Source organism: Crinia signifera, chromosome 19 (genome assembly GCF_055691185.1).
Source record: "Crinia signifera chromosome 19, ASM5569118v1, whole genome shotgun sequence".
Classification (NCBI taxonomy): Eukaryota; Metazoa; Chordata; class Amphibia; order Anura; family Myobatrachidae; genus Crinia; species Crinia signifera.
The window spans coordinates 68,631,337-68,641,551 of record NC_139226.1 but is presented as its reverse complement, the minus strand read 5'-3'; the positions used below and the strand labels follow the sequence as shown (position 1 = coordinate 68,641,551).

The 10,215-nt window shown below is 44.9% G+C and overlaps 1 pseudogene; it reads right to left on the bottom strand.

Moving 5' to 3' along the window:
- Positions 1–3,386: 3,386 nt before the first annotated feature.
- LOC146044348 (5S ribosomal RNA) lies at positions 3,387–3,505 on the bottom strand (annotated as a pseudogene).
- Positions 3,506–10,215: the final 6,710 nt, after the last annotated feature.

Sequence of the window (10,215 nt, the reverse complement as noted above, 5' to 3'; positions counted from 1 at the left end):
TTTATTCTAGTTCATAGTTCATTCTTTCTGACAAAATCCTTCTTAGATGGACAAAACCATGTGCAGGGGGGCAGATGTAACATGTGCAGAGAGAATTAGATTTGGGTGAGTTATTTTGTTTCTGTGCAGGGAAAATACTGACTGCATGATTTTACACTTCAATATAGATCTCACTTTGAAGAAAAACCCCACCCAAATCTAATTCTCTCTGCACAAGTTACATCTGCCCCACCCGCAGTGCACATGGTTTTGTCCATCTAAGAAGGATTTTGTCAGAAAGAATGGACTAGAATTACCCCCATAGTAACATAGTAGGTGAGGCTGAATAAAGACTTGCGTCCATCTAGTTCAATCTATGTTTATAGTAGCTTATCCCTTGTTGTATAGTATGGCCCTTATTCTGATCGGTGCGTACTTTCCCGAATTCTTACGTAGCGGGCCGCACGCCACGCTGTGCGGACATCGTCCGTAGAAACGCCCACTGAGCCTCCGCATTCGGACGGACTCACTGTTTAAGAAGAGGGCGTGTGTACGGACGACTTACAAACCTTGCGTGTGCGGTGGACACGCACAGATTCGGCACGGTCTTAAGGCCCCCATACACTAGGGCGACAAGTCAGCCCCGATTTCCCCTGAGCTTCCCGGGCAGCTCCCCGGGGGAGCTTGATAAGTTTTGGCACTTGATGTGCCATTTTTTACATGTGATAAATCGGATCCGATTTATCACATGTAAAAATCTGGGGGGGAGGCATCAGGAGCAGGCTGGCAGTGGGTACCTGTCCGGGGAGCAGCAGGAGCAGGGACTGGTCCGGGGAGTGGCACAAGGTGTAGCGGCAGGCAGGGAGCGGGGACCGCGGCGCAGATGCTGAGCAGAGACCGGGGGCGCGGCGGGAGAATAGAAGGAAATCCTATTCAAAAGACTGAGCAGCCGCTGATTGGCAGGGAACTCTGCCAATCAGCGGCCGCCCGGTCTTTTGAATAGGATGGTTTCTATTCTCCCCCCGCTCTGTGGTCCCCACGGTGAGCGGGAGAATAGAAACCATCCTATTCAAAAGACCGGGCGGCCGCTGATTGGCTGCTCAGCATCTGCGCCGCGGTCCCCGCTCCCTGCCTGCTGCTACACCTTGTGCCGCTCCCCGGACCAGTCCCTGCTCCTGCCGCTCCCCGGACAGGTACCCACTCCCAGCCTGCTCCTGATGCCCCCCCCCTCCAGACGGCTGCACATGATTAATCTTATGTGCAGACCGTCCGACATCTGGATCTGATCCGATGCGCACGGGACCGCGCATCGGATCAGATCAGATGTCATACCCTACGCAATTTGGCCAATTTCACCCAATTTCTCAGTCCAATCCTCCAGAATCGGGTGAAATCTGGGGCAAATCGCGTAGTGTATGGGGGTCTTTACAGCGTAAGCACGGTCTTACCGCATCAGAACGGACGGGAACCTGGCCGTACGCACCGATGCGGTGTATTTACGCACAAATCACCACTATTATCAGAACACCCAAATCTGTAACATGACCCACTTATGCAATTAGGCTACCTCATTCAAAAGGGATTGTTTTTAATGGTCATCTATTATTTATCTAATTGATAATTAAACACTTTAATACCACTTTAGATTAACCCTTACATCATGCTAAGTTCACAACATTCTTTCTTGCCCCTTTACGCCCATGTGTTATGTATGCATATTACATCACAATTATTCTTCACCTGCAAACACACACATACACATCAACACACTATGTACATCTTTACATTACCCTTCACTTTCAACCACTTTTATGCACTAAACCCATCTATATATACTGTATATCCCTTTTGCACCTTACATAAATAAACACCACTATTTATACTTATATACTTATATTTATATTTATACTGTAAAATTATACAATAACACACAGACCACTTCTAACTTTTATGACAAAAATTTATTAACAACAAACAAAATAAATTAACTAAAGTCTTCAGACCAGGAGGTCGCACACATTCTGGACCTCTTCAGCCATGTACAGAAGGTGCTGGCGCAGCCTGAGGAGGGCCCCTCTCAACCCCTCACCTTCTTGCCTCTGGTCATCTGTGGGCATGTTAAAGGGGGATCAACATTAATTATGCTATCCAGGTCGACCTTGTACAGTCAATCCTAAGTACCTACAGCATGAGAATTCATACATACAAACAATTACATAGGCAATACTGTTTGTAATTGAAAAAAAAAAGATGGGCCCACACACACACACACAGTGGCTTACACTACACAATATGTGAGTGATAAAATTGCCAATGTATGTATCAAAATCATAACAACACTTGAGCCTCACTCACACTTGTCCTGCCTTAACACTCACCAATCTACTAGAAAGCTACATCCAATAGAACATGCCACATTTTGCCATACATATATACCTGCATGTCACTGCTTAATAGCTAAACTGCATGATAGATAGATACATAGATACATGGATTGATGGATGGATGGATAGATACCACATTTAAAGGCTAGCCTAGTCCCTCTACCCCTTACTTCCTGAATCATTGTCACATTGCCAGATAGGTGAAAGTGCAGCACTAATCCGCTTCCATACACCAAACAATTTCTAAAGGCAATCCATCCTACAAAATAGCTTAGCAAAATACATGGCAACAACACGGGCCAACTGGCTAGAGGGGGGCCCAGGGGAACTGGCCACTTGTGACTCCATTATAAATCACGGAAAAGGTGGGGAAGGGCCCGCACAGCTGGATTAATGCTGATTAATTAATCTGTCAAATTTGTTGTAACCAACATAGAAACCACATGGTCAGAAGTACTGGTGGTTATTTGGTTGGTGGTGCGCCCAGCGTTCAGTAGCAATAACTGAGGGTGGGTTTGTTTTGTTTGCAAGATGCAAAACAAAGAAAGCAAACGCTTTTTGGGCGCACTCTTTAGAAAATTGTAAAGTTAATTTATTTAAAACATAACTTTTATTGTGGACTTGTTAAAATAGGACGACATAGCGCATAAATACAATAAACATCGTTCTGCATGTGCAATAGGTTTAGTTTTGTTGTGTGGTACTTTTTAGATAATAAATATTAAATCATATATCAATAATTTGAAAAAGATGGCCACACATATAATTTATCATTCATTGCATATAGTCATCAAAGGTATAGTGACCTGAGTGACCAAAGGTGGCAAAAATGAGTTATTGGTCCCCAACTGTAAAACAGATGGGGTTTCCGTGACCCCACGTTACTAGGTAAATCTATTCAATAATTGCTGCCTAAGTTAGCAAATAGACTGAAACAATAGCTGCCTGTGTTGGCAGGAAATTATGAAATAAAGCAGTAGGCGGCTCCTGTGCTGTCAGTCAGTTGACTTGGATACCTAAAACAAAATACCACACCTGGACTTCTCCAGGGGTCACCCACCTGGATACTGCCCTGGCCCTTCACTGCTTGGCTTCCAAGTTCGAAATGGGTTTGGGCACTCCAGTGAGGTATGGTGGTACACTCGTTACGAGTTGGGTCACGACCCGACAGCTCAGGTTAACTGCTGATTATCACCATTAATTATGGATGCTGGACCCAAAAAGTTGGGGCAAAAAAATTATTTAGATATAGGTATATAGATATATATGTATCTCTCACCAATGATGATAAGAGCTCAAAGCATGCACTCAGAATTTCAATGGCTGGCAGGTGGTGACAGTTTGAAACATAGTTAGATACAATATCTGTGGAAGTAAAGGATTATTATGTAGCACCTTGCTTATTGATGTAGTCCCGTAATGTCAGGTTTTAACAATGCTTTGGCATCAATGATGGAATTATTGAGTCACAACTGTATACAATATAAATTATAAAGAAACCGCAAATGATGACCTGTGGCACGTCTTTAGACAATGGTTTGGCAATAATTGATAGCTTTTCAACAATATTTCTTTACACAGGGAGATTGCTCCAAAAGATGCAGTGTGCCTTATTGGTGGAATGATTAGGTCATAACAACAGGAATGTCATATATAAAGATAATGGGTTAGCTCCTCCGGAGGAAATATATATGTGAAGATAGTACTGTTTGCAGGCACCCTATAGAAAAAAACGTGGCTAACGTTGGTGTTTACCTGGTGTTCTAAAGCAAAAGTTACAGTGTGACAGGGATGGCAGAGGTATTAATTGTGGAGTATACCACAGATTGTGGCAACTCCAGTACCTGATCCTTGTAGTATACGGGAAGGCTGGCGGCTCTGATGGTGTACGTAGTCCTCAGCCGGCAATTGGCTGGGCGGGTGACACCGTCCGTCCGGGTGTAAGGCGTGCGGACTCCGATGCAGCTGATGATGAGGTCACTGGCCGCCGAGTGCCGCGGCTAGCGTGAGGGAGCCGGTTGATAGATGGTGTGACAGCGGGAACTGGCTGTAGGCTCGGGAGGTGGTGAGGGAGCACAGGTCCGTCTCTGACTTCTGAAAAGTAACGTGGGGCGCTGGGTAGGACACGTGTTTCGCCTCCGTTGGCTTCTTCATGCAGCCAACACAGGCAGCTATTGTTTCAGTCTATTAGCCAACTTAGGCAGCAATTATTGAATAGATTTACCTAGTAACGTGGGGTCATGGAAACCCCATCTGTTTTACAGTTGGGGACCAATAACTCATTTTTGCCACCTTTGGTCACTCAGGTCACTATACCTTTGATGACTATATGCAATGAATGATAAATTATATGTGTGGCCATCTTTTTCAAATTATTGATATATGATTTAATATTTATTATCTAAAAAGTACCACACAACAAAACTAAACCTATTGCACATGCAGAACGATGTTTATTGTATTTATGCGCTATGTCGTCCTATTTTAACAAGTCCACAATAAAAGTTATGTTTTAAATAAATTAACTTTACAATTTTCTAAAGAGTGCGCCCAAAAAGCGTTTGCTTTCTTTGTTTTGCATCTTGCAAACAAAACAAACCCACCCTCAGTTATTGCTACTGAACGCTGGGCGCACCACCAACCAAATAACCACCAGTACTTATGACCATGTGGTTTCTATGTTGGTTACAACAAATTTGACAGATTAATTAATCAGCATTAATCCAGCTGTGCGGGCCCTTCCCCACCTTTTCCATACGCCCCCCATAATACCCCATACACATTATTCCACAAGCCGTAATGACCCTTATCTATGGTCAGATGATTTCCATCAAATAGCAGAGAGAGAAGAGGAGAGAAAGAAAGTAAAGAAGAGAGACAGAATAATAAAGAAAATGAGTTAGAGAAAAGGAGAGTGGGAAAGGGGGAGTGAAAGAGTGCGCATGGGGGGGGGGGGAGACAGAAAGGGTGGGCAAAGATGGATGAGGGGGAGAGAGAATAAAATAAAATTAGAGTAAACAGAAGTAGAAGACAAGAAATTGATAGAGAGAGAGAATGAAGGGAGTGATACAGAGAAGGGGGGGCAAAGGGAGGAATGAGGGGGAGAGAGAATTAAAGAAAAGGTGAAGAGGCAGTAAAGATAAAGATGAGAGACAAAATGAGAGAAAGAAAAGGTGAGAGAATGGGGGAGTGAAAGGAGAATGGGAGAAGAGACATACAGAGAAATGGGGATATAAAGAGAGGGATGAGGGAGAGAGAGAATAAAAGGAGAGCAGTGCAAGGGAGAAGAGAGAAAAAAAGGAGAGCAGATATGACTGTTCCTCCCCTGCACCTTTCACATTATACAATACAGTAGCTGTGCTATGTGAAGTACCTAAAGCAGCCGTGGGGCAGCTCCTGGAAGGAGCCAGTTCCCGTGCTGAACGCTTTGGCAGGAGAAGGGCCCATCATCACCTTCTGGAGCAGCGGGTAAGCGGCAGGTGGCTATTGGAAGCAGCGGCAAAGTCCTCTTCTTCTATGCACCGGGGCAGTCACTATTTTGTGACGTCGCACCCGACAGCAGCGTCAACAGGAGGGGGAGAAGAGGGGATGGGCTCGACCCCAGCCTCCTGAATTGGTACAGCCCGCAGAACCTTCATGACATCACCTTCATGACATCACACTGACATCGTTGGCACAGGACGATCAGGAGATTGAAGAGCGGCACAGGTCTCCTTCCCTGCAGCAGCGCCTTGTTTATTGTCGTGCTTCCTGCAGACCTCGCTGATGATGACCGACTGTGCTGCTTGCTTAAGCAGCAGCCAGGCTGCTCCTGACCCCTCAGCAGAATCCCAGCGCTCCCTGCAGACACCGCCACGCTGACTCCCCAAGTCAGCATTTGTTCGGCACCCACTCTCGCTGCTTGTGCCTTGATCCTCGGCACTCTCTCACTGCCGTTTCTTGGTAACTCTCTCCCAGCCGCGTGACTGCCGGGTCGCAGCCATGGCTGTAGCCGCAGGACACACTGGACCACCAGGGCCCTTCTTGCATTTTAAAGTGGCCCAAAGCACTAGGTAACCCGGGTGGCCCGGGGGGGCACATGGCACCCTGCCCCCCGGCCCAGCCCGCCTCTGGGGAAGGGGAGGGGAAACGGGGGGAGGGGAATAAATGGTGGGAAAGGGAGTATCAAGGGATTGTCAAAAAAATGTTTTTGAAATTATTTCTACAATTTTTGCTGGGGATGGCCAGGGGAGACGTTTGCTTAGTAGAGGAGGATAGGTCCAAATATTTGTTAACCTGGCTTATTGATATTTTGATTGCATATTATATAATGTATGGTGTTTAGATCACTGTACTTAGTTCCACGGCTTCGTTTAGCCCTCCTGGATGTATGGAATCCATTTTGTACATCCAGTACACCTCTTGTCTACATAGGGTTTTGTACCTATCCCCTCCACGTGCAGTTCTTGTGATGTGTTCCAAACCCACCAGCCTAAGGCTCTTGGGATCTCCTCCATGGTGTTCATGGAAGTGACGGGAGATACTGTGTGTTTGGACATGTTTCATTATATTCCGTCTATGCTCAAGAAAACGGACTTTGATTTTCCTTGTGGTGCGTCCTATATAGGTGAGTTTGCACTCACAGGTTAGCATGTAAATGGTGTAGCTGGTATTACAGTTGATGAAGCTATCGATTTTTATATTAGTGCCTTCTTTGTCCTCTATGGAGTGGCACGTCCTGAGTTCTATATATTGGCATGTTATGCATCTTGATGAACCGCACCTGAAGATACCTTTTGGTTGGCCTCCAAGCCAAGTGCTTGGGCCAGTCTCTTCAGATGAGGTTGTTATCGGTTTCAAGAAGCTGGGGGCTAGGGAATTTTTTATAGTTTTGTTTTTCTTAAACACAAATAATATTTTGGGGGGAATTACATCCACTGGGAGGTGATCTTGTTTCAGTATTTTGTAGTTTTTTCCTATTATTCTCTTAATTTCGTCTGAATGGCTATTGTAAGTTGATATAAATGTAATATGTTGGTGCTTTTCTATAGACAGTTTTGGTTTGTTTTGTAGTAGTGTTTCCCTATCTAGGGATAGCACTTCCTCATAAGCTTTTGTTGTTATTTCTTTCGGAAATCCTCTCTGTGAAAATGAATTAAGCATGTCTTTTGCTTGTTTTTAAAACGTTTCTTTGTTGGTACAGTTGCGATATAGTCGCATTATTTGGCCCTTAGGGATCCCTTTTTTCCACGGTGGGTAATGGGCACTATCATAGTGTAGATAGGCGTTAGTGCCCACTTCTTTTATAAAGTTGAATGTGATTATGTTAGAGCCTTCTGCTTCGATGGTCAGATCCAGGAAGGTAGTCCGTTTCCTGTCTAAGTGGTGAGTGAACTGTAAATTTTATTGATATTTTATTATACAGTTTTATATGTATTTTTTCTAAAAATAAATGTTTTAACTACACCTGTTGCATGCTTTTTAGCGAGCGCGGTCTCAAATCCCTTTTCTTTCTAGTATACCATTTTTCTTGGGTTAGACTTCCCAAGTCCCGAGACCGCAGCTCCAGCAAAACAACTCCGCTCAGGCGCCCCTTGGGCCACTTTCAGTGACCCTTCTTCTTTCCAAGTTTATCTGGTACTAGATTAAGATTCAGGAGTGAGTTTATGAAGTGGAGAGTCTTACGCCAAAACCTCAGTATTTTAGTACAGGCCCACATGCAGTGCAGAAATTTAGCATTGCTCATTCTGCATTTGCAGCATTCACCCGTGGCCTCGGGGGCCATATATTTGCTTTGAGCGGGGGCTATATAAAGGCGATGAATGGTTTTAAAGTGTACCTCTTGTAGGTAGGAGGACTGCAATATTTGCAGGGACTTCGGGTAGGTTTTGAACAGTATCTCTGGGGAGGTCACGTCAGGTATGTCTTTTTCCCATGTAAGGCATAGTGATTCTATAGATTTATCCGGGAGCTTGGCAAGCAGCACGTCATATATGAAAGATGTTTTGAATCTGGAGTGGTATAATTTCGTGAAAGTCTGTTCTAGGGGATCAGGGTGTGTGGGAGATAGGATGTAGGTGGATATTGAGTTCACATAGTAGCATGTTTGTAAATACATATAGAATTGAGTTTTTCGCAGGTCATATTTATCTTGTAGTGTCTGGAATGTGAAGAGGGTTCCTCCCAGATCAAAAAGTTTGGTGGCTAGGTCTAGACCTTTATGCTGCCACTCTTTGTATTGGGAGTTAGTCAGAGAAGGTGGAAAATTGGGGTTTCCCCATATTGGGACAAAGGGAGAGACATGAGGGACCATGCATTATACGTGCCTTTAAAAAGAATGTGATTTTGGATATGTTGGGGTATTTTTGATAATGGAGAGTGTAATAATGCGCTGGGGGAAAAGGGATGGAAGATGTTTTTATCAAAACTAGAGTCTGTATATGTAGTGTTGTTATACATCCAATCTGCAATGTATCGGAAGTGAATAGAACAGGAGTAGTATAGGAAATTGGGGATTTTGAGCCTACCCTGTGGTTTAGGACGCATTAGCTTGCTAAGGGACATTCTGGGCTTTTTCCCTGCCCACAGAAATTTAGACATTAACTTTTCAAGTGAACGTATGTCAGAGTTTAGGATGATGCAAGGGATCATTTGTAGTTGATAAAATATTTTAGGGAAGATAATGCTTTTAAGGGCAGCTGCCCTACCTAGTAGCGAGATTGGGAGTTTTGTCCATACCTCTAACTGTGAGGAAATTTTGTTAATTAGTGGTGTAGTATTTGCTTTATACATGGAATATGGGTTTTTAGTTATAGTTATACCGAGATATTTGATGCTGTCGGGTTGTATTTTAAATTGTGTAATGGTGGGGTGAGAGGCTATATCTGGTGTTAAGGGTGTGAGGGGTAGAATTTCAGTTTTGGGTACTTGTGGAGTATCACGGCTCCCACGACCTTCATCGTATGCTGATTTTATGCTAAAAATCGCATCGCATGCGATCAGATCGCACCCGATTTTGCACTGAAATGCATCAGAATGCATTGAAATGTGTATTAAACTTGTGAAATGCCCCCAAATGCCATTTATCATAGTGCACCACCCCCACTTTCAACGTCAACCTGAAGCGTGGCGAGCGCAGCGAGCCCGCGAGGGGCGGCGGTACGCGTCCTACGACCTATTCATACCCCCACTATACACGTCGGCGTGGAGTTGAGAATAGAATAGTGTGGCGAGCGCAGCAAGCCACCGAGCCCGAAGCATGGCGAGCGCAGCGCGCCCCGCGAGGGGACGCGGATACCTTCACAGCTATACGCGTCCCCTCGCGGGCTTCACAGGTATCCGCGTCCCCTCGTGGGGCACGCTGCGCTCGCCACGCTTCGGGCTCGGTGGCTCGCTGCGCTCGCCACACTATTCTATTCTCAACTCCACGCCGACGTGGATAGTGGGGGTATGAAAAGGTCGTAGGACGCGTACCGCCGCCGCTCGCCACGCTTCGGATTGATGTCGATAGTGGGGGTGGTGCACTATGAAAAATGACATTTGGGGGCATTTCACTAGTTTAATACACATTTCAATGCATTCAACGCACATTGATGCTTTTTAGTGCAAAATCGGGTGCCATCGCATCGCATCACATCGGATGCCATCCGATGCGATCGCATACGATTTTTGAGCAAAAATGCTCAAAAATCGGTAAAAATCGTTTCGCATCGTATGCCATCGTATGCCACTACATATGGCATACGATGCCATATGATGGGAGCCGTGATACTCCACAAGTACCCAGTTTTGTCTACATTTATTTTGTATCCTGATATAGGGCCGAAAGAATCTATTAAGGTCATTATGGCAGGAATGGATGTGAGTGGGTCAG